The sequence below is a fragment of the Rana temporaria genome, chromosome 3 (genome assembly GCF_905171775.1).
Source record: "Rana temporaria chromosome 3, aRanTem1.1, whole genome shotgun sequence".
NCBI lineage: Eukaryota > Metazoa > Chordata > Amphibia > Anura > Ranidae > Rana > Rana temporaria.
The window spans coordinates 297,583,357-297,607,581 of record NC_053491.1 but is presented as its reverse complement, the minus strand read 5'-3'; the positions used below and the strand labels follow the sequence as shown (position 1 = coordinate 297,607,581).

General features: G+C 45.1%; 1 pseudogene; it reads left to right on the top strand.

Moving 5' to 3' along the window:
• The first annotated feature begins 21,857 nt into the window (after positions 1-21,857).
• On the top strand, positions 21,858-22,015 carry LOC120933929 (annotated as a pseudogene).
• Positions 22,016-24,225: the final 2,210 nt, after the last annotated feature.

Below are 24,225 nucleotides of genomic sequence, written 5' to 3'. Positions count from 1 at the left end.
TACTTTGTGTGTGAATGATAATGGTTACAATACTGTAAAGTAATTTTTCCTTGGCAGTATGAGTGCAATGTGTGATGTCAAACCTTGGAGGCGACTCTTACCCTAAAATCTTTTCCTTTTTTTTCAGTTTTATACACCATTGTATTCAATTAGCTAGACAAAAACTGTACAGTAACCCTTGTCAATGAAGGACTGGGCTAAGACTGAAAGGTGGACATGAGGGATATTTCAATGGTCCTCTGCCATAGAGACAAAACATCTAAACATTTTGACTTGCAGTGCTTACACAATGCCAAAGGGATGAAGCATTTTGGGGGCACTGACTATTTGAATGAGAAAGAAATTTAGTTTTGACACATGAGTGAACTGTTTTGGGAAAGATATGAACTTCTGAAGGTGAACCATGGTGTTGTGCCGAACCATTCAGGTTATTTTGACAAATGTACCAAGAGAGCTGAGAACGTCCGGTCTGTATCAAGAAATGAGCCAAAGCAATTGAGAAGAATCTTTGCCATTTTGGGGGCACTGACTCTTTATATGGGAAAGGAATACGGTTTTGAAGCATGAGTGAACAGTTTTGGGAGAGATATGAGCTTTTTCACCTGAGTTATAGTGTTGTGCTAAACTGTAAGACTGTTTTGCCAAATGATCTGAGGCCTCGTACACACGGCCGAGGAACTCGACGTGCCAAGCACATCGAGTTCCTCGTCGAGTTCCTTGTTGAACTTTTCGAGAAGCTCGACAGGCTTGCTTTGCGTACACACGTAACAGACAAAAATTTGGTCGTTCTCCAGCGCGGTGACGCTCACCACGTATGACGCGACTATAAAGGGGAGGTTTTATTTTGTTGGCGCCACCCTTGGGGCTCCTTTTGCTGATTCCGTGTTTACGCGTGTTAGTAAAAGTTTGGTGAGTGACGATTCGTGCTTTTCAGTCTTTGTGCTTTCAGATTGATCTCTGCCGTTCAGTTTGTGCTTGTGGGGGTCGTATCTAGGCAATCGGGACGTGCGGTCAGGTCGTATTGTTTTACATTGCGGTCCTGTCCCCGCGTTTTTCATTGTCAGGGTCGTTCTTCATAGGTCTTGCTGTTCTTCACTGCGGTCTGTTTAGTGCAATTCTGATTTGTCGTTCGTTCCTAGCCTTGTAGCCATGTTGCAGGCACCTAGTCGTCGCCGACTTAGTGCTAAGCATCTTCTGTGTGTAGGTCTGTTTGTTTATGACCTAGACGATGAGGAGTTCATGAACAGGAGGAGGACGCGTTCATGGACCAAGAATTGGTTGCTCCGTAGGAACCAATTCTCTCACATGCCTTTGCTGCGGGAGCTTCAGGAAAATAATCCTGTTGATTACAGGAATTTCCTGAGGATGTCTGATCCCGTCTTTCAGCACCTGTTGGCTTTGGTGTCCCCCTATATTACCAGGCAGGACACCGTTATGCGGGAAGCCATCAGTGCTGAGCAGAGGCTAGTTGCCACCCTCCGTTATCTGGCAACTGGGAGAAGCCTTCAGGACTTAAAGTTCTCAACGGGCATCTCCCCCCAGGCTCTGGGCCTCATCATTCCTGACACCTGCTCTGCCATCATCCAGGTTCTGCAGGAGGAATATATGAGGGTAAGTTTTCTCCTTTGATATCCCATTTTATGTCTATAATGTATGCTAATGTCTTGTAGTTATCTCCTCCTTCCCTAATTACCATGTCTGGAATATGCTGTGAATGTCCCCTTTGCCCCCATGCATGCTGTAAACTTTATTGATGCCCCTTTTTGGCCTACATGCATATTTCCCATCACTTACCTCCCCAGCATGCTATCCTGGGCCCCAACCTACCTAGTCTAGTCACTTCCCAATGTATTGTGTTATATCCATTGTAATGTCCCCCCCCCCCCCTCCCCTCCAAAATGTGTTGTAAAGTCCATGTTCACCAATATTCAATAATTTTTATATTTGTTTTTTGGACTCCCAAACTCATCTAGCCCTCCCCTCAAAAATGTGTTGTAAAGTCCATGTTCACCAATATTCAATAATTTTTATATTTGTTTTTTGGACTCCCAAACTCATCTAGCCCTCCCCTCCAAAATGTGTTGTAAAGTCCATGTTCACCAATATTCAATAATTTTTATATTTGTTTTTTGGACTCCCAAACTCATCTAGCCCTCCCCTCCAAAATGTGTTGTAAAGTCTATGTTCACCAATAATCCTAATTATATTATTTTTGTACTCCCAAACTCATCTAGCCCTCCCCTCCCAAATGTGTTGTAAAGTCTATGTTCACCAATATTCAATAATTTTTATTTTTGATTTTTGGACTCCCAAACTCATCTAGCCCTCCCCTCCAAAATGTGTTGTAAAGTCTATGTTCACCAATAATCCTAATTATATTATTTTTGTACTCCCAAACTCATCTAGCCCTCCCCTCCCAAATGTGTTGTAAAGTCTATGTTCACCAATATTCAATAATTTTTATTTTTGATTTTTGGACTCCCAAACTCATCTAGCCCTCCCCTCCAAAATGTGTTGTAAAGTCTATGTTCACCAATAATCCTAATTATATTATTTTTGTACTCCCAAACTCATCTAGCCCTCCCCTCCCAAATGTGTTGTAAAGTCTATGTTCACCAATATTCAATAATTTTTATTTTTGTTTTTTGGACTCCCAAACTCATCTAGCCCTCCCCCAAACTTGGGCACTGGCCCATCAGAGGGGGTGTTTAATGTGCTAATTGTCTAAATATATTTAGATATAATATGCTAGTTCCCAGAAATGTTATAATGCTTATAATGTCTTTGTCTAATCTGCTTGCAAGGTGGCTAATTTTTGGATTTTTTCTTCCCCAGCTTCCGTCCACACCACAGGAGTGGCAGTCTGTGGCTTTGGACTTCCAGACCCGTTGGAACTTCCCCAACTGCGGTGGAGCCATCGACGGGAAGCACGTCCGCATCGTGCCTCCACCCCGTTCGGGATCCCAGTTCTTTAATTATAAGGGGTTCAACAGTATTGTGCTGATGGCGGTGGTGTCAGCACAGTACGAATTCCTTTTTGTGGATGTCGGGATGAACGGACGGATATCGGATGGGGGAGCCTTCAGGCAGACGGAGTTTGCGCTTCGCCTTCAGGATGATGATCTGTCATTGCCACCGGATGACCAGAATGTAGAAGGCCTGCCATTTGTTTTTCTGGCTGATGAAGCGTTTGCCCTGGGACCCCATCTTATGAGGCCATACCCTCAGCGCACCCTCACCCCAGAGAGGAGTGTCTTTAATTTCCGGCTGGGCCGAGCACGCAGAGTGGTTGAGAACGCCTTCGGCATCATGGCCAGCCGGTTCCGCCTTTTCCTCACCTCTCTCCACATGGCGGAATATAAGTGGAATACAATTATCTTTGCATGCTGCATTCTACATAATTTTTTGCGGAGACAATCTCCTAATTATATGGCCCTGGTTGGGCCCGAGGCACAACTTTTGTCTCCATCAGAAACTTTGCCGGGCCTTGAAGCTGGCCACACAGGACTGCCCCCCCAGAGTGCCCGTGAAGTGCGGGACAAATACATGGACTATTTCATGGGTAGGGGGGCAATACCATCTCAAGACAATTTGCCATAATTTTACCTTTACCCCAAATAAATACAAATATTTTGAAAAAACTTGTTATGTCTTGCTTGTGTTGCTTGGAGTTGTTTACTAAGTGTAACTAAGTGTATTTTCATTATCAACTAGCAAACATTTCCCAGGTGACCCCCAAACCAAACACATAGAAAATTTGACGTATTTTATGAAAAACACCACACACTTTTTTCAGGTTCAAAAGCTATTTATTTATTTTTTTTTTTTTTTTTTGGGTTTAACAAATACCCACAAAAATATTTTTTTTTTATTGTTTTTTTGGTCTTTTTTATCATACAATATCCAATAATCATTTTTTTCATTTTTTTGGTCTTTTTTTATCATACAATATCCAATAATCATTTTTTTCATTTTTTTGGTCTTTTTTATCATACAATATCCAATAATCATTTTTTTCATTTTTTTGGTCTTTTTTATCATACAATATCCAATAATCATTTTTTTTTTTGTTTTGTCTTTGTTATCATACAATATAAAAAAAAAATTTTTTTGGTTTTATATTTTGATTAAATAAACCTTCAAATTTTTTTTTTTTTTTTTTGTTTTTTTTTTATTAAATAAACCTTCAAATCTGGTTTTGTTATTTTTTTGTTTTTTTTTGATTAAATAAACCTTCAAATCTGTTGTTTTTTTTTTTGTTTTTTTTTTATTAATATTAAATACTAAAAAATCAGAATTTTTTTGGTTTCACAAACTTTTTTCGTAACATTCAGACTCTCCCCAAAACATCTATTAAATTTTTTAATTTATTTTCCACCCTCCTTGTTCGTTCTTTTATTTTTCTGTTGGCCAGATGTATCTCCTCCACCTCCTCTCTGCAGGCCCAGATTTCAGAGATCACCATCTGGACAGTATGCCTGTCCAAGTCCAAGCCACCACCTGCTCCTGAAATGTGGGACAAAACCATTTATTAAAATTAGGCAGGCCTACATCTACATTACCTGAAGCTGGGTTAGTTATATGTTACTTTACCTGATGTGGTGGCAGGCTGCGCATCATCACCATCCCTCGGGGGTGTGGCTTGCGTGATGACTTCTTGCTCCCGTGTTGAAGCTTCATGACGCCCTACGAGAATGAAGAAAATGGAAACAGGATTTTAAGAGCTTATAGGCCTGAAAGAGGAATATGATTCACTTTATACAATTTCTGGGACTATTGATGTTTCGAAAAACCCCTCAGGGCAAAACACAGGATTGTAGGCATTCACAAAGATCATGACAATTCTTGTACCTTTGGTCTACTTTTAAACATGTAAGCCAACCAAGTATACACTGGATCACCTCACCTCTGTGTGAACCCCAAAATGGGTTATTAAAGGGGACAACAATTATGCAAATGAGTCCACATGTGTCACCGACTGCTGAGCAGACTCTCCTTTTACTGTATATATTTTAATTTAACAATAATTGAATGTTTTTAATAGCACATCTACATAAATTTCAATTTTGATCTCACCCAAATTTTTTGGAAATGTCATAATTTTCTTGATTTTATGCACAATATTTTGTCGTATGAGTTGTCGTTCGGAATGTACGTCCACTTTGACGACAAATTCTTGGGCAGAAAAACATAATACAGTACAACCTGAAATTAAAAACACATGGCGCGGAACAAATAATAATAAATATATAAAAAACTTACTTCTTCTAATCACTCTCCTGATCCGCTTCATTTGTTCCGGCTCCCGCTTTTTGAGGTCCGACCACCTTTTTCTGATCTGTTCCTTAGATCTTTTCACCCCAAATTTGCGATGGAGACTCCTCCTCACCTTCTCCATTATTGCGGCCTTTACCTTGTTAGGGTACTTGTATGGCCCATGCCTCCCATCATAGTCCTCTGCTTTGAAGATGAGGACCATCTCCACCATTTCTTCAAAGGTCATGTTGGTGGCCTTAAAACGGATTCTTCTGTGGATCCCTCGTCCCGCCTGGCCTGGCTCCTGTATTGCTGCCATATTTCCTAACATGTGCTCCCAACCAAAAAAAAGAATGAAAAGGGGCGGGGAAAAGACTACACCACGAACGTCAGGGGCGGGGAGACGTGCGTAAAGTCACACATGCGCGTGTATAAAGGGCTACCACGTGAGTAAAAGGGGCGTTCACAGTTTGTGGAAGACGGCGGAGATAACGATCGGGTCAAACACCGGTATGTAACTACATTTTACATGTTATTCTTGATTGAATGATTTTGTGGGCTACATATTATGTTCATAAACTAAAACATAGCTAGTTCTAAAATTGAAGGTAATGGTCCGCTATAGTGCCGTCGTACGTAACCAACGCTTTGCTTATGCATTTTGATCCAACTACTGTTGTGTGGCCAATCTCGGTTCTCAGGATGTCTTTAGAAAAAATGTTGTTTTAAACATGATGCAAATGGTCGCTTTTATGTCTTGACCAAACTAGATCGGAGTGCTTTTCTCTAACGTTTCATACACAAATGAGGAGGATATCTGGCTTATTAGTTCAACACAACTGGTCATCTGTTTCCTACAAACTGACCCAACATGATCTGCTGCCAATTCCTCCTTGTCGTTTCCGTGACGGAAGATAAGGGGCGGGGGGAAACATCTAATTTTTTAAGCATGGGCGGATGACGTGTGCGGAGTGTATATAAGGCTCGAACACACGTAGCGTCCATACGACCGGGTTGCGTAAGAAAGACGTTTGAACGACAAGCGTGTAGGTATGCTTCGAACTTGGGACAGCAGTGGCATATTCAGGAAAGACAGACATTTAAAGGAGCAATAACCCCAAATTGTTTGGGGCAGAAATAACTTACTTTACATTATATCAGTCTGGATTTCATGTCCTCATTGTCCGTTTTTGCTTTTAAGCAGCTGTAATCCTTTGCATAAATCCTCACTTCCTGGTTCTCTGGCTCCCTCTAAAATTTATCATGGGAGCTTCTCACTGTGGTCTAAGCTGTGTGTCTAAAAATCCACAGAAACAATGCTAATATTTTTTTTGATTAAAATATGCCCTGGATTTGTTTGTTTTTGTTCTGTGTGTCTCTTTACTTCACAGAAACATTAAATCAGTTTAAAAGCAAAAGTGAAACTAGAGGCACATTATATGTATGCACTTGTATGTCTCTAGACACTGTAAACAATCATTTCATCAAAAAAAGATTTATCCATTAGTGACCCTTTAAGGGCTAGCTGGTGAGAAAGAGTAATTAACTTTATAGACTGTGTATTGACATTATTTATTTCTCCTTGGTTTTGGACAGGAAAAGATGAACCTGTTCAATAGACCAGAATTTTTGGACATCTTTATAGACCGGTGGAGAGAACTTCCAGTTCTGTGGGCCACCAAAGACCCCATCTCCCGCAACAAAGACTTGCGGAAAACAGCACTGGAGAGCCTGCTCCCACTTGTGCGGAGACAGGTGGGGTTTGATGTGACGACTGACCAGTTGGAGGTCAAAATTGGGACCTTGAGAGGCACCTACAGGAAGGCACGCAACAAGGTCTTGGCTTCGATGAGGTCTGGAGCTGGAGCAGGGCGGGTATTTGTACCCAAGTTGTGGTACTATAGCAAACTGAGCTTCCTGGATGAACACCTGGAGGTAAGGGAGTCACTTTCTAGCCTTGCCCCCAGAAGGAACAGAAGGTCCAGCCTTCCCTCCAGCCTTCCCTCCAGCCAACCTGCTGCTCCCTCTGCAGATGAACCCTCTCAGCAGCCTTCCATCCTGGATGAAGATCCGGATTTGCCCAGCTGGAGCCAGGTATATAGTACTTTCAATGTGCAAATGTGTGGTGTTTAAATGTTGTTAAAGAGATGTAAATTAAGATGTTAAAGGTAAAAAAAAGGTAGAGATAAAAGTGTTATACAGATCATTTGTCAGTATTGGCCAGGAATTATTTTTGTGTGATTCACCATAAAACATGGGTCACAATGATTGGCTTAGCTAAGTCGTGACTAAAAAATATGCAACAGTCAGGAGCTGAAAAATGAGTCTTATTTTTAAAAAAGAAAGTAAAACTGTACTTTTTTTCCATACACAGGACGAGACCAGCCAGCAGGAGGATCGGGAAAATGCCAGGCAGGAGGAGGGCAGGGTGAGTGGCTTGGAGGAGGCTGCAGGAACAAGTATCTTGGACGAGGTGGCAGGCCCAAGTGGCTTGAACGTGGTGGCAGGCCCAAGTGGGTTGGATGAGGTGGCAGGCCCAAGTGGGTTGGACGAGGTGGCTGGGCGAAGTACCAGATGTCAGGTGCCTCCTCTTCGCCTGCGTCCGAGAAGGCAGGTGAGGGATACGAGGGTGCGTGACGCCTCACTAGCCCTCATTCGGGACGCCCATGCAACCCTTCAACAGCCTCCCACTGCTCAGGAGGGATTTGTGACGGTGGTTTTGTCTAAAATGGCAGACATGAGAGTGGACCAGCGCCTCCTCTTTGAGGGACTCCTCATCACCCTCGTAAATCAGGGGGTGAGGGGTCTTCTCACGGAGGACACTGTCATTTGCCGCCATCCCCATCCTCAGACACCAGATAACTCCCAACCTCCTCCACCTTCTTCTTCTCATGCTCCTTCTCAACCTCCCCCACCTTCTTCTTCTCATGCTCCTTCTCAACCTCCCCCACCTTCTTCTTCTCCTGCTCCATCTCAACATTCTTCTTCCTCTTCTTCTCCTGCTCCTTCTCAACATTCTTCTTCCTCTTCTTCTCCTGCTCCTTCTGAACATTCTTCTTCCTCTTCTTCTCCTGCTCCTTCTCAACATTCTTCTTCCTCTTCTTCTCCTGCTCCTTCTCAACATTCTTCTTCCTCTTCTTCTTCTACTACTCCTGCTCCAGCTCCTTCTACTGCTCCTCCTCCTTCTACTGCTCCACCTCCTTCTACTGCTCCTTCTACTACTCCTCCTCCTTCTACTGCTCCTTCTACTACTCCTCCTCCTTCTACTGCTCCTTCTACTGCTCCTCCTCCTTCTACTGCTCCACCTCCTTCTACTACTCCTCCTCCTTCTTCTGCTCCTCCTCCTTCTACTGCTCCTTCTACTACTCCTCCTCTTTCTAATGCTCCTTCTACTGCTCCTCCTCCTTCTACTGCTCCACCTCCTTCTACTACTCCTCCTCCTTCTACTGCTCCTCCTCCTTCTACTGCTCCTTCTACTACTCCTCCTCCTTCTAATGCTCCACCTCCTTCTACTGCTCCTTCTACTACTCCTCCTCCTTCTACTGCTCCACCTCCTCCTCCTCCTCCTCCACCTCCTCTTCCACCACCTTCGTCTACTCATCCTCCACCACCCTCGTCTACTCCTCCTCCTGGCATGAGTACTACCCCTGTGGCACCACCTCCAGCCAGGCAGAAGAGGAAGGCTGCTGAGAAGGCTGCAGAGAAGGTCAAAGAGCAGGCTGCAGGGAAGCCACCAAGGAAGGCCTTGAAGAAAACAAGAAAGTGACTCCCTTACTTCCATGTGGTGTACCAGAGTTCAGGCTGCTATAGTACCACAACCTGGTGACATCTGCCTGCCCTGCTCCAGTTTGTGACCTCAGGGAGTCCAAGACCTTGATGCGTTCCTTCCTGAATAAACCTCTCAAGTCCCCATTTTGGCCTCCAACTGCTCACCAGTCACATCAGGCCACACCTGGCTGTGCACAAATGGCAGCAAGCTCTCCAGTGCTGACTTTTGCTTACTTACTTTATTTTTCAAACCAAAATAAATGGTAAATTTTGATTTTACAGTTCATACTTGTCCTTGTTTTTTTTTTGCTTTAAAATTTAGCTTGTGAGAAGGCAGGTTATGTTTAAAAAAAAATTGGATATAAGGTGTAATTTGAAAGGGACAGATGAGATAAGACAAAGCAATAAGGTTTCTATGGGGTGAACTTGACATTCAAAAAAATAAGAGGATTTGCATTTTTGAGAAATAAAAAATTAAGGTGAATATTAAGAGCAGGATTTAAAACACAGGACCAAAATAAGGTGAGAATTTTTTTTTAAAATAGTATTGAGATCAGTAAGAAAAAGGTTCCACCAAATTTTAATGAACTCTGTGTGAATATCCTAACAAAAGAAAAAAAGAATATTGCTGTTTTGTGCCCTTACAAAAAATTGTGTAAAGCGCTGCAAATAAACGATGCAATAATGTTGGAAGCGAGACGAATGTGCTATCTCCATTCCAAACGCTACTTTTACCGATGTTGTTCTCCAGTGTCTAAGTTTTTCACAGGTTTCTTAGCATACACACGACCGAGTTTCTCGTTGAAAAAACAGCCCGATGAAGAACTCGTCGAGCCAAAATCCACTCCCATCGAGAAAATAGAGAACCTGCTCTCTATTTGCTCGACGAGTTCCTCGGCGGCTCCATCGGGCCGAAAGTGTACACACGACAGAGTTTCTCGACAGAATCCGGCTCTTCACCGAGTTTCTCGACGAATTCTGCCGAGAAACTCTGTCGTGTGTACGAGGCCTTAGAGTTTTGAGAATGTCATTTCTGTTTCAAGAAATGAGCCAAACCAATAGAGAAAAACTGTAATGCTGCTTGTGTGGGTGGGATGTGTTCTGCACCAATCACATGGGATGAATAGGAGAGGAGGGTCAGCAGGGATTGGTGCAGCACACATCTTACCCACACAAGCAGCAGCAATAGTAAGATGCTCTGGCTCTGGGTTCTTTCTTAGCCCCTGAAAAATGGGAGTGGGGGGCTGGGAACCATGGGGTAGGGGAGTAGGAGGAGGGTTGAAACAGGGGGGGAAGTGGGTAGGAGATGGGGATTGGGTAAAGGAGAACTGGGTAAAGGAGAACACATGTAAAGATGCATAAACTAATGTACATTTAGGGCCGCTTCACAAATATGCGATGTCCAACATCGCATGTGATTTGCACCACACTGCAGTGCAAATCACATGCGATGTCTGTGCAATGCAAATCAGGGGAGAAAGAAAGATGAAGGGAGAAAGAAAGATGAAGGGAGAAAGAAAGAAAGATGAAGGGAGAAAGAAAAAAGGATGAAGGGAAAAAGGGAAAAACAGAGAGAAATAAAGAAAGGATGAAGGGAGAAAGAAAGGATGAAGGGAGAAAAAAAAAAGAGAAATAAAGAAAGGATGAAGGGAGAAAGAAAGAAGGAGGAAGGGAGTAAAAAAGAGAGAAATAAAGAAAGGATGAAGGGAGAAAAAAGACGAAGGGAGAAAGAAAGTAAGAAAGAAAGAAGGATAAAGGGAGAAAGGAAAAAAGGGAGAAAGATGAAGGGAGAAAGAAAGAAGCATGAAGGGAGGAGGGGGAAAAATAGAGAAATAAAGAATGTATGAAGGGAGAAAGAAAGAAGGAGGAAGGGAGAAAAAAAGAGAGGAATAAAGAAAGGATGAAGGAATAAAGAAAGAAGAATGAAGAGAGAAATAAAGAAAGGATGAAGGGAGAAAAAAAAGAGAAAGAAAGATGAAGGGAGAAAGGAAAAAAAGAGAAATAAAGAAAGGATGAAGGGAGAAAAAAAAGGAGGAAGGGAGGAAAAAAAGAGAGAAATAAAGAAAGGATGAAGAAAGAAAGAAGAATGAAATGAGAAAAAAAGAGACAAATGAAGAAAGGATGAAGAGGGAAAGAAAGAAGGATGAAGGGAGAAAGAAAAAAAGGGAAAGAAAGAAAACAGAGAAAGAAATAAAGATGAAGGGAGAAAGAAGGAGAGAAAGAAGGATGAAGGGAGAAAGGAAAACAGAGAGAAATAAAGAAAGAATGAAAGGAGAAAGAATGACGAAGGGAGAAAGAAAAAAAGAGAGAAAGAAAGGGAGAAAGAAAGCAAGAAGAAGGATGAAGGGAGAGGGAAAATAAGGGAAAGAAAGAAAAAAGAGAAGTGAAGATGAAGGGAGAAAGGAAAAAAAAGGGAAAGAAAGAAATGAAGATGAAGGGAGAAACAAGGAGAGAAAGAAAGAAGGATGAAAGGAGAAATGAGATAAAGGGAGAGAGAAGGACAGAAAGATATATAGATAGATAAAGGGAGAAAGAAAGATAGATAGATAGATAGATAGATAGATAGATAGATAGATAGATAGATAGAGATAAAGAAAGAAAGATAGATAGATAAAGGGAGAGAGAAAGAAAGATATATAGATAAAGGGAGAGAGAAATAAAATATAGATAGACAGCCAGATAAAGGGAGAAAGAAAGATAGTAGATAGATAGAAAGAAAGAATGAAAGAAAGAAAGATAGAAGGTAGAAAGAAAGAAATATAGACAGATAGATAAAGGGAGAAAGATAGATAGATAAAGGGAGAGAGAAAGAAATAAAGAAATATAGATAGACAGATAGATAAAGGGAGAAAAAAAATAGTAGATAGATAAATAAAGGGAGGGAGAAAGATAGATAGATAGATAGATAGATAGATAGATAGATAGATAGATAGATAGAGGGAGAGAGAGAAAGAAAGATAGATAGATAGATAGATAGATAGATAAAGATAGATAGAAAGAAAGAAAGAAAGATAGATAGATAGATAGATAATAAATGGATAATAGATAGAAAGAAACAAAAGAAAGATAGATAGATAAATAGATAGAAAGAAAGATAGATAGATAATAAATGGATAATAGATAGAAAGAAACAAAAGAAAGATAGATAGATAAATAGATAGATAGATAGATAGATAGATAGATAGATAGATAGATAATAGATAGATAAATATGTAGCGCTACCCCCGGAGGAGCCGCTGATTAGATTTGGGATCGGCGTGATTAAGTTACCTCTATACTGTGTCTAGGGGTGATGGTAGTGCTGAGAGCAATAAAAGAATGTCCAGGACCGTTGGTTGACGTTTTCAAATGCTTTATTTTTCCGGTCAAACACGACCAACATGTAAACTTGAGGTAGACAGGATAGATTGGTGAAGGAAAAGCAACTTCACAGTATCAGGCTATGGATAATAAAGGCAGTCCTGCCCCTTTTTTGTAGTTGTATTCGTCTGCGTCGCCACTCCAGCCAGAGTGGGTAAAAGTGCCCCTGGACAGACCTCTTGTGATGCATTTGCCTATATGTCTCAGTTTAATGCTCCCTGCTAGCCATGTGTGTTAGAGGTAGAAAGGAATTTCATGTGTGATTCATTTAGCCTCTAACAGGTTATTGAAGTGCTAATGTCCCCTCACTATTCTAAAGGTTAATTGATCTATTGTGTTGTGTGAAGAATATCTGTGTTTACCCTTAAAAGATGTGTATTGTATCATCAGGCTAAATGATTAGAGAAGTGGTATGTTAATTATTCTGATTGCTTCAGTGTAGTAATTAACTCCACTGATGTCTTTATCTAAAGAAATGTGTCTGCATGGTCGGCTCCGACTTGTCTCCTATAATCTGTATGGGAAACCCCACTGTGTGAGGGGGGGGGGGGGGCGGAGATTTAATTGTTCCTAACAGGTTGTAACCACATATAAGCTGAGTTTTTGTGTCATTAAAGTCTCTTGTTCCAGCATTAAGCCTTGGCATGTGTGGCTTATTATGGCGATTCCAGGAGGGGATGTTCTTGTATGGGGAGAAGGGAATGCTTGACGGGGATATCATTCTAATACCGTCACACCTCTCTCACAGGCCTGGCAGCCAGAGCGCCACTTAAAGCTTCTGGGAGGAACAAGTCTCTGCCACCGACTTGGCTCTAATTAAAGCGGTTGTAAACCCGCATCAAATTTTTTATTTTTATTTTCTCCTGCAAGGTAAAAGTCATAATGAGCTAATATGCACCGCATATTAGCTCATTATAAAATACTTACCTCGGAACGAGGTGTGTAAAACTTACCTGGTTCACGCCGAGCGAGAAATCATCTTGCTCCGGCGTGTCTTCCGGGTATCGCCGCTCCAGCGCTGTGATTGGCTGGAGCGGCGATGACGTCACTCCCACGCGTGCGCGCGGGAGATTTAAATTCGGCAAGGTCCGGCGGCTGACGGTCCTTTAGCCGAGGATCCCCCCTGCGCATGCGCCGCTGCAGTCAGCGGCGCAATGCGAGGTGAATATCTCCTAAACCGTGCAGGTTTAGGAGATATTCTTTATACCTACAGGTAATACAAAAATATCAGATATAATCCTAAAATCACTCTAATCCCAGCGCTCAATGGTATAATCAAATGTAACAGTGTTTATAAGGTATATAGCAGCTATTATAAAATCAACAATTACTAAAAAATATGTGTTATCAGAGGAAAACTTAATAAAACATTAACAGCGCTTTTAGGTCACTGACGTGACACATGAGTTCAAAAGAATCTCATAACCTTAAATGAGATGATAAAAAAGCTCTCAGGGTCAAAACACTTGTTTGGCGGCTCCTATCAGTCTCTTTATATAAACAGCTCAGTCAAAAAACCAAACTGTGTGTGTGATGAAGTGTCAATTCACATATCACTGCTGAAGCAGAAATTGTAGATAAAATCTTCTCCAAGCACTACAGGACTGTATGCTTCACACTGCTATCCTCCCCCTATAGGTAATGTACTCACCAGATATTAGGTGAAAGACAGCATAATAAATACTGGATCTCAGCTCGTTTCCTCAAAGCACTGGATGGATGTCAGCTGTGATGGGATCCTGGTGTTGAATCTCTCTGCTACAGCTTGTCTCTCTGCAGTTGTAAAGAGGTGTTTCCTTGGAACATTGGTGCAGCACAACGGTCATGCAGGGAGAAAAAGGGAGACTGGATAGTGTAAAACCCTTTTATTTTTAATAATAAACCCCTGCTGCCCACATATGCTTACACGCTTTAAAATCATAAAAGGCTTGTCACTCAAAACTATGGTATCAGCTCACACAGGGAGGATGTTCACAAATCTCTATCCCCTGTTTTGTAAGTCCCGGGTAAATACCAGCCTTGGTGCAAGAGAGCTTGTCGTGTAGTCACGCCCTGACGCGTTTCGTGATTGGCTCACGTCTTCAGAGGGCGTGAGCCAATCACGAAACGCGTCAGGGCGTGACTACACGACAAGCTCTCTTGCATCAAGGCTGGTATTTACCCGGGACTTACAAAACAGGGGATAGAGATTTGTGAACATCCTCCCTGTGTGAGCTGATACCATAGTTTTGAGTGACAAGCCTTTTATGATTTTAAAGCGTGTAAGCATATGTGGGCAGCAGGGGTTTATTATTAAAAATAAAAGGGTTTTACACTATCCAGTCTCCCTTTTTCTCCCTGCATGACCGTTGTGCTGCACCAATGTTCCAAGGAAACACCTCTTTACAACTGCAGAGAGACAAGCTGTAGCAGAGAGATTCAACACCAGGATCCCATCACAGCTGACATCCATCCAGTGCTTTGAGGAAACGAGCTGAGATCCAGTATTTATTATGCTGTCTTTCACCTAATATCTGGTGAGTACATTACCTATAGGGGGAGGATAGCAGTGTGAAGCATACAGTCCTGTAGTGCTTGGAGAAGATTTTATCTACAATTTCTGCTTCAGCAGTGATATGTGAATTGACACTTCATCACACACACAGTTTGTTTTTTTGACTGAGCTGTTTATATAAAGAGACTGATAGGAGCCGCCAAACAAGTGTTTTGACCCTGAGAGCTTTTTTATCATCTCATTTAAGGTTATGAGATTCTTTTGAACTCATGTGTCACGTCAGTGACCTAAAAGCGCTGTTAATGTTTTATTAAGTTTTCCTCTGATAACACATATTTTTTAATACCTACAGGTAAGCCTTATTATAGGCTTACCTGTAGGTAAAAGTCATAAAGTGGGGTTTACAACCACTTTAAGTTGAGATGTTAGATGAGGCCTCTGCCACAGGCCTAGTGCTGAAATGGTGAATGATAGAGCGAATCCTCCCAGTATGTCTCTTGGGGTTACCGACTGACAGTTTAAATGGGACCTGTCAATGTCCGGTCACCCAGATCCCTGATGGTTCGTTCAAGCCTTGTTGGATCACCTGCCTCCGGGTTCTCCTCAGACCGATCCCCCACCGAACAGCACCCAGCTTGGGATCTTCTCAATAGAAGTGGGGACCCAGTAAGTCACTGGGGCCCCTTTGCAGCATCGGTTGCTCCGGGCTATGAGAGCCCAGAGTCAGGAACTCCGCGTAGCACGCGACCCCGGCCAGGTAGGCCATAGTGGTGGGGCCCGTGATGTGCGCACACCCTAAAGGTGGGTGCCGCACCTGGAACCAAAAACCAGCGAAGAACCCCTGAACAATGGCCTCCGCCACAGAAATACCCCTCCCCAGCATGACCTGCGAGGGAAAACTCCTCCAATTGGCTGCTGGGAAGAAGTGGCTCCGCCTGGACCCCTCTGGCGCCACCTGCCGCCCAGAGATGAGACTGCATCTCTGGGGCACAGACTGACCCACAGGACAAATCCAGATTTGGCGACAAATTTGTCAAATCAAAGAATGAGAGCAACATAACTCTCTCATTCTCCCACTAAATTTGAATATAGCACCTGTACGAAAGTACACAGGCGCTACAGATAGATAGATAGATAGATAGATAGATAGATAGATAGATAGATAGATAGATAGATAGATAGAAAGGAAGATAGATAGATATGTAGCGCCTGGTTACTTCTAAGAACCGGTGCTAATTTAAATTTAGAGGGGGTCAGAGAGTTAGTTAGCTCTGACTAGGCTGATTTGTTTGAATTCGGGTCTCGGTCTAAGTTTGGCTGTGCTGTGGGCTCATACTGTCGCTTCTGGGGTGCATACCCCAGGACGACAGGTGGCAGCAGTGGAGTCGAGGTTTGGGTGCTTTTCCCCAGCAACCTATCAGGAGGGGTTTTCCTCGCTGTGCATGCTGGGGGAGGGTATTTATGGGACAGACACCATTGGTCTGGGTCTTCTTCCAGTGTGGCACCCACCTTTAGGGTGACCACATCACGGCGCCCCGGCGAAATGGCCTACCAGGCCGGGGTGTGCGTGCCACGCGGTGTTCCGGGACCACGTTGGTCGGAAACATTTGAGCTGTGGCTGGGCCCCAGTGATCGACTGGGTCCCCAATCCTGAGAAGATCCCAAGCGTTGATCCCTTGAGAGGAAGCTGTTCGGTGGGGAGTCCACCTGAGGAGAGCCAAGAGAGGCTGGCGATCCAACAGGGTCTCGACAATCCACCGGGGATCAAGGTAACCGGTCACTGAAAGGTTGGACGTTGGTCACCTATCAATCGGTAACCAAACTGCAAACTACCTGAAGGAGATCCAGGCACAAAGTCTATCAAGGAGGATTATCTCCGCTATCTCAATTCTAAGGGGGGTCTGTGGCAGAGACTTTTTCCCTTAAAGTTCTAAGTGTTACTCTGGCTGCCAGGTCAGTGAGAGAGGCCTGTCCAGGTATGCTAAGCCCACTCTGGCTAGAGTGGCGAAGAAGAAAGTGTTGTTGGAAGCAGGACTGTTTCCCTATTGTTACGCCTGAATCTGCTATTTCTCCTTCTGCTGAATCTGAATCTGAAAGAGCACAGAAAAAGACACCTGTTACTACTACTTTCACCATACACCCCTAGATGGCGGAGGAGCCATGAGGTAACATGCCACCCAAAACAAACCAGCAGCTCCTTCGGGGGTAGTGCTACGTTTACAACAGTAAGGGGAAAGAAAATTCCACACCAGAAGACTTCTTAGTTTATCCTCGGCTCAGCAGATTACCGGATATTGCCTCTGCGGTTCTGTGCATGCACCATCTAGGGTTGCCACCTGTCCGTGATTCACCCAGACAGTTCGGGTTTGGAATCATGTTTGGACACATTATTCAGACTGGACTATGGCTTCCCAGCAGGGTTTCTGGCTGCAGTTGTCTAAGCTGAGTTCCTGTTACACTCTCTTTCACCCTGCTATTATTTATATACTGTATATAAGAACACATTTTGCATACTGCACTTTATTTATAGCGCTGCATTTATTTTGATTTTAGTCAGATGTAAAAGGGGAACTCTGCGGATTCAGATGTGAGGCCCGCTTCACACTGATGCAAGTTCATAACAAATGTGATGCGTCAAAAAATATTATAAATTTGACTCTTTAATAATCGAATTAAAAGCCCCACAAGAGATAAGCTTTATTCAGGCATGGGAGAGAGATTTAGGGGTAACTTTTACAGAAAATCAGAAGAAAAAACTATTTCAATTTAATCATAGGGCATCACTGGCATCTAAATTTCAGGAGGGAGGGTATAAAATCCTAAGCAGGTGGTATAGGACGCCGGAAGTTCTGAACCAGATCTTCCCACAAGTGACAAATCTTTGTTGGCGCTGTCAAAAAGAAGAGGGAACTCTGTTACATATTTTTTGGAACTGTGAGGGAGTGAAAGATTTTTGGAAAATGGTATCCGAAGTTATAGAAGAAATAACTGAGATGTCTTTGGGAGAGGACCCGGCGACATACCTGTTGCTAGACATTCCGATATCAATAGAAAAATATAAGAAATCCCTAGTAAGGCATCTATTGGTCACAGCTAGAGCATGTGTGCCAGCTCTTTGGAAGAGTACCTGCCCCCCAAGTAGACCACAATGGTTGGCAAAAATTACAGAAATGCAACACATGGAGAATCTCACGGCAGCTTTGAGGGAACAAGAGGAGGGGATTAGGGAGATATGGGCACCCTTTGTCAGATATAGGGGAAGGGAGGAGTAGGAGGAGGGGAGAGGGAGTAGTTTGGAGTTCTTTGTCTTTTTTTTTTTTTTTTTTCTTTCTCTTTCTTCTTCTCTTCTTTTCTTTCCTCTTTTTTTTTTTTTTTTTTTCATTTGAGAATGTGGCGGTTTTGAACAACAGGCTCGAATGGAGGGGGGAGGGAGGGGGGGGGGAAGGAAGCTATGAGGGAAAATAAGGGGTTTCAAGGTCTCTAACGGGGAGAGTTAACGTCAAAGATGCGGGTGATGCAAAGGATGAAAGCTAAGGCCCATTAGCATTTTAGTCTCGAGGATTAATAAAGAAAAAGGTGTATAGGATAAAGAGATGGACCTGATCAAAGAATGGAAAAATTGCCCGATGTTAAGAATTAAGTTGATTTATGCTGTTTGATAAGATACAAACCTTTGTTAGAGGCAATGTGTATGTGAAATGATGAAAAATGGTAAAATAAAGAATTTATAAAAAAAAAAAAAAAAAAAAAAAAATATTATAAATTTGCATGTTATCCATGAAGTCATTGTTTTCAATGACATCACATAAATGCGTTGCGATTCCTCTACAAATGCGATGCATTAAAAAAAAGGTCTTGTGTGGGTTTACAGCGTTGCGTTGCAAATTTATTCTCCATAGACATCAATGTAAATTGTTCTGGAATCGCATTGATGGTTCACATATATGTGAATTCCACCACACTACTCTCCACAAAAAACAGGATGTACACAGGAAGTTAACACATTTTTTTTACATTATGATTCCATTGGTCAGAACATTAATCACAGCTATGTCCAACTCCGGAAATTCTCGGTAAAATCGTGGTAAAATCGTGGTAAAATCGGAACAAATTCACAGCACAGCAGTGTGAACCAAGCCTCAAAGGCGATTCAGATGTAAAAGGGGAACTCTGCGGATTCAGATGTAAAGGGGGACTCTGCAGATTCAGAGATTCAAATGTAAAAAGGGGATCTCTGGGGCGTGTCCAAGATTGCGAGGTGAGCGGACGCTTCTGGACTGAGCTCCGCTAGGCCGTTTACATTTCTCTGGATCCGGGCTGTTATTTGCTCTTCTGACTGACCCTGCAGTAACTGGATGGGACGCCGGTCCTCGGGCACGCCTGCCGGTAAAGGGAAGAGGCTCCGTTTCCCGGTGGTAGTGGCCTTCCCCGCCCCCTCATGTGGAGACTCGCACCACTCGAGTGCACAGGCTGCGGCAATGGCGGAGCCCGAAGCCAGACCCCCCTGGCTCGCGGAGGTCATGAGCGCTATAGCCACCTGCCAGGCTACCTTCACGACAAAAATAGAGGCCGTTCAGCTGGACATGGGCCTTCTGAGGCAGGACATAGACAAGCTGCGGTCCCGCGTGACGGAGACCGAACAGCGGGTTGGCACTGCTGAGGATGAGATCTTTGAGCACTTGGCAGCGCTCCGATCCCTCCAGACCAAAGTGAAGGCCCTGGAATACAAGGCTGAAGATGGCGAAAACAGGAACCAAAGAAATAATCTCCGCTTCGTCCGCATCTCCTGCGCTCCCTCCTGCCGGAGGCCCGTTTGTCCCCCCAATATGTGGTTGAGAGGGCGCACCGTGTGCCACCCAAGCCGGGACCCCCGGGATCACCGCTGAGGACCTTCATCCTTAAACTCCTCAACTTCGGTGACAGGGATGAGATCCTTAGGGAGTCCAGGGCCCTGGGTGACCTCCACTACCAGAATACCAAACTGCTGATCTTCCCCGACTACTCTGTGGAGACACAGAAGCTGAGGAAATCCTTCGACCAGTTCAAGGTGGCCATGAGAGCGAGGAATATCCGTTACAGTGTGCTGTTTCTAGCGCGGCTGAGGGTCCAGGATGGTGAATCGGTTTGTTTTTTTACTACACCGCGTGATGCTGTAGCGTGGTTGGAATCTCTGCCTTGAGACCGCTGAGGACTGGATCCGTGAGTTTATTTTGTGTAATGCTCTCTGCCTCTCTTGCATCCCCCCTCTCTGCACTGATTGATACCGTGCTGTCCCCCCTCCTTCCTGTAACCTGGATCACCCTGCTGGCCTGGCGGGTGGGGGGCGGCCTTCACCAAGACACCGGGGGTGAACATCCTGGCGGGTGGAGGCTTCTGCACTGAGTAGCATACCCCTTCTTGTGGCAGGCTTGTTGGGAACTTATTTGCCTGTGGTGGTGGCTCTGGGGGGTGGCGGGGGGAGGGGAAGAGAGACCTTTCTGCACCGGTTGTGCCCGGCTGAACGTTTTGTTTCTTTTTCCCATTTTTTTTTCCTGCAACCTAATGCCTAGTACACACGAGAGGATTTATCCGCGGATACGGTCCTCCGGACCGTTTCCGCGGATAAATCCTCTGAGGATTTCGATCCGCTGGATTGTACTCGCCATCGGATCGAAATCCGCACCGAATTCACACCGCGGTGACGTGTCGCGGCGTCGCCGCGATCATGACGCGGCGACGTGCGCGACGCTGTCATATAAGCAATTCCATGCATGCGTCAAATCATTACGACGCATGCGAGGGATGGTTTCGGACAGATCGATCCGGTGAGTCTGTACAGACCACCGGATCGATCCGCTGGAGCCGATTCCAGCGGATAGATTTCTTAGCATGCTAAGAAATTTTTATCCGCTGGAAATCGGTCGCTGGATTGTACACACCAGCGGATCTATGCGCTGGAACTGATCCGCAGATAAATTCCAGCGGATAGATCCTCTCGTGTGTACGGGGCCTAAGACTGTGCCCCTGACACTGTCAGATGATTGATGTAAGCCTGCTGCGTGTTCCTGTTCACGGAGGGCTCTCTACCAATTATTGCTTTATGTGCCTAGGGTCATACATTGCTCCTGATTTGCCTGTGGGGGGTGACTGGAGAGAACTCTATTTATCCTGCCACACTCCTGTTGACCCCTTCTGGCCTCTAGACTATCCCAGCGGGAGCTATGGAGTGAAGAATTTGTCAGCTTACCAGCACTCTCCGGAACTTTAACGGAGGGGCACTATGGCCACTTGCGCAGGCCCCCTACTTGACGGCTGCTGTGCCGTACTGGATTTTGGGATGCAAACCCTCCTCAGTTTTAGGGGAATGGGTGGGGTGGGGGGTGTGAGGGTTGTCCAGTTGGGGGCTGCTATGTTTTGGGGGTTGGTGTTTGGTTTTTATGTTATGTTTGTTTGTTTTTTTTGCAGATAATTGATATGTCAGCATTACCTGGAGCTATGATGTGCATGTCCTGGGGTCGGAGGCTGGGTTCGGGAGCCGGACAATTCACCATTCTGATTCTGCTGCTAAATTCATGGGTTATATCCTCAGTTAATATTGTGTCATGGAACACCAGGGGACTGAACTCTCCAACCAAGCGCTCCCTGATGTTCCAATTCCTTAAGTCCCACAATCCCCAAATTTGCATCTTACAAGAAACCCACCTTATGGGGAGTAGGATATTAACCCTTAAAAAGCCGTGGGTGGGACACCATTATCATTCTACGTACTCCAGTTTCTCTAGAGGGGTTAGTGTCCTAGTCCACAAATCCCTCCCATTTCGGGCTCCTGGACTTGGCCCTGGATCCGGATGGCACATATGTTATCGTTCATGCTGTGATCCACTCCATGGCCTGGACAATTGTGGGCCTCTATCTGCCTCCCCCAGCCTCACTGTCGTTGCTAAACCAGGTAACTACTAAGATGGCTGAGTTCGCCTCTGACAATACAGTTACTCTCTTTATCGCTTCTTGGCCTTTTGGCTAAGATCAAGTGTAGTATCTGTTCTTATCTGTTGCCAGTAGGTGGTGCTATGCTAACTGTCCTGAGTACACGGCGAGGTGGAAAGGGATGGCGGTTGGCAGATGCTAAGCCTACTGGCGTGGAGGCGGAGGCCTTCTGATTTGGACGGAGAGGCATGAGGTCGAAGCTGGAGGGCTGGGTCCCTGGCCTTCTGGCCTGGATTTGATGCAGTTCCTAACCTGACAGTTTCTCAAGAGGGAACGTCGGCCTCACCCTACTGTTAAGGGGGGATCTAAGAGTGGCTAGTACCTCTCAGGTATAATTAGGTAGGGAGCGAAAGAGGCGATGGAGGGAGCTTGTAGGTCTCTCAGCTTACGGTCTGACAGATGTGTGGAGGTGGAGACACCCTCGGGCTCGGGCCTATACGTGCCACTCAGCCTCCCATAGGACGTTCTCCGGCTTTGATCTGGTATATACGAGGGGAGGGGGGGGCCAGTCCTGCCGAGAGTTGCAGAAATATGTATACTCTCCCGGGGGGTCTCTGACCATGCTCCAATGCTCTTGACGCTCAACCTTTCCATGGGCTCACCTGTCGGACTCTGGAGACTCTCGAGGTTCTGGGTTACGGATACTGATGTTGACGTTCAATTTCAGACCGAAAATACGGGTTACTGGGCAGACAATGCTGGCACGGCTGATGCCATGACGGTGTGGGATGCCTTTAAGGCCTCTACGAGGGGACACTACCAGACCATTATTGCCAAGGTTCGTAGGGAGTGCAGGGCTAAGTTGGTGCGGGTGGAGAGAGAGGCGGCCAGGGGAGAGGAGGTTTTCATCAGATCCCGAGATCCCCAGCATTATGCGCAACTTCAACTCTTGACGGGGGAGGTCCTTAGTCTCCGTACCGCTCTCACCCAAAAAAAGCTGCTTTCTCAGTCTCAGCGGATTTTAGAGCAGGGAGAGCGGTCCGGGAGGCTGCTGGCCTGGCTTTCCAGGGAGCAGTTGACTCGGATGTGTGTATTGGATATTAGGAATCCTATGGGGGAACTGATCTGTTCACCGGAGGGCATCAGTAAATGCTTTGGTGACTTTTATAGACTCTTTTACAGCTTAAGGGCCCACTACAAGGTCTCAGATCTCCGGACATACCTGGAGGACATTGACATACCGTGTCTCACCCTGACGTATCGCACACAGCTTGATGCCCCTATTACGGTCGTGGAGGTCCAGCGAGCCCTTAAGTCCATGCAAGTGGGGAAAACGCCGGGACCTGATGGACTCCCTGTGGAGTTCTATAAGCACTATGCTGCGGACCTCGTCGGTATATTCCATTCCCTTCTCGCAGACTCGTCACGGATAAAGAGGCTCCCTGATACCATGAGCGAGGAGGTGATTGTGGTCATTCCCAAGCCGGGGAGGGACCCTACCCTGTGTTCCCCGTATCGTCCCATCTCTTTGCTCAATGTGGACGCAAAGATCTTGGCGAAGGTCCTGGCATACAGACTGAACTTGGTCATAACTGCCCTGGTACATTCGAGTCAAATGGGTTTCATGCCGGGAACGGATATCAACATTAGACGCCTCCTCACTCACATCGATAGAGCCAAGGAGGAATCGACAGGGGTGGTAGCCTCACTCGACACCAGGGGCGTTGTTAGGGGTGGGCTGGGGAGGCTGGAGCCCCGAATGGGTCGGTGAAAATCCCAGAGTCTCGCTCTTAGAGCATTTAATAAATAGCCCCGAGTGCCGCCGAGCAGGGACCATTTTGTTTCTGAGCGCTGCCGAGTGACAGAGCAGGTCCCGCCTTCTGGAGCCTGCAGCGCCTATAATGGACACCCCACTGGTCCAATTCCGGGACGTGTGACGTCCATCATAGGCGCCGCAAGCTTAGAAGGCGGGAATTACAATTTCGCCCACGCCCGGCGCGCAATGCTACATCCCGCTCGGTTCGGAGGCTCTCCACGGCTCCTGAGCCTCCTCTCCTCTGGCACCACGGCTGTCCGCCACGCCACATCCCCTTTCCCTGCTCGGCGGCTCTCCTGTCTCCTCCTTGGCTCCCTCCATCGCTATGACGGGGCACATCACGGCTGAGGGAGGTGATGTCAATGGTTGTGTATGTATGTAGGTCAGGTCAGTGTAGTCAGGTCAGTGTAGTCAGGTCAGTGTAGTCAGGTCAGTTCAGTGAAGTCAGGACAGGTCAGTGTATGCAGGTCAGGTCAGTGTGGTCAGGTCAGTGTAGTCAGTGTAGTCAGGTCAGTGTGGTCAGGTCAGTGTAGTCAAGTCAGTGTGGTCAGGTCAGTGTGGTCAGGTCAGTGTGGTCAGGTCAGTGTAGTGTGGTTAGGTCAGGTCAGTGTGGTCAAGTCAGGTC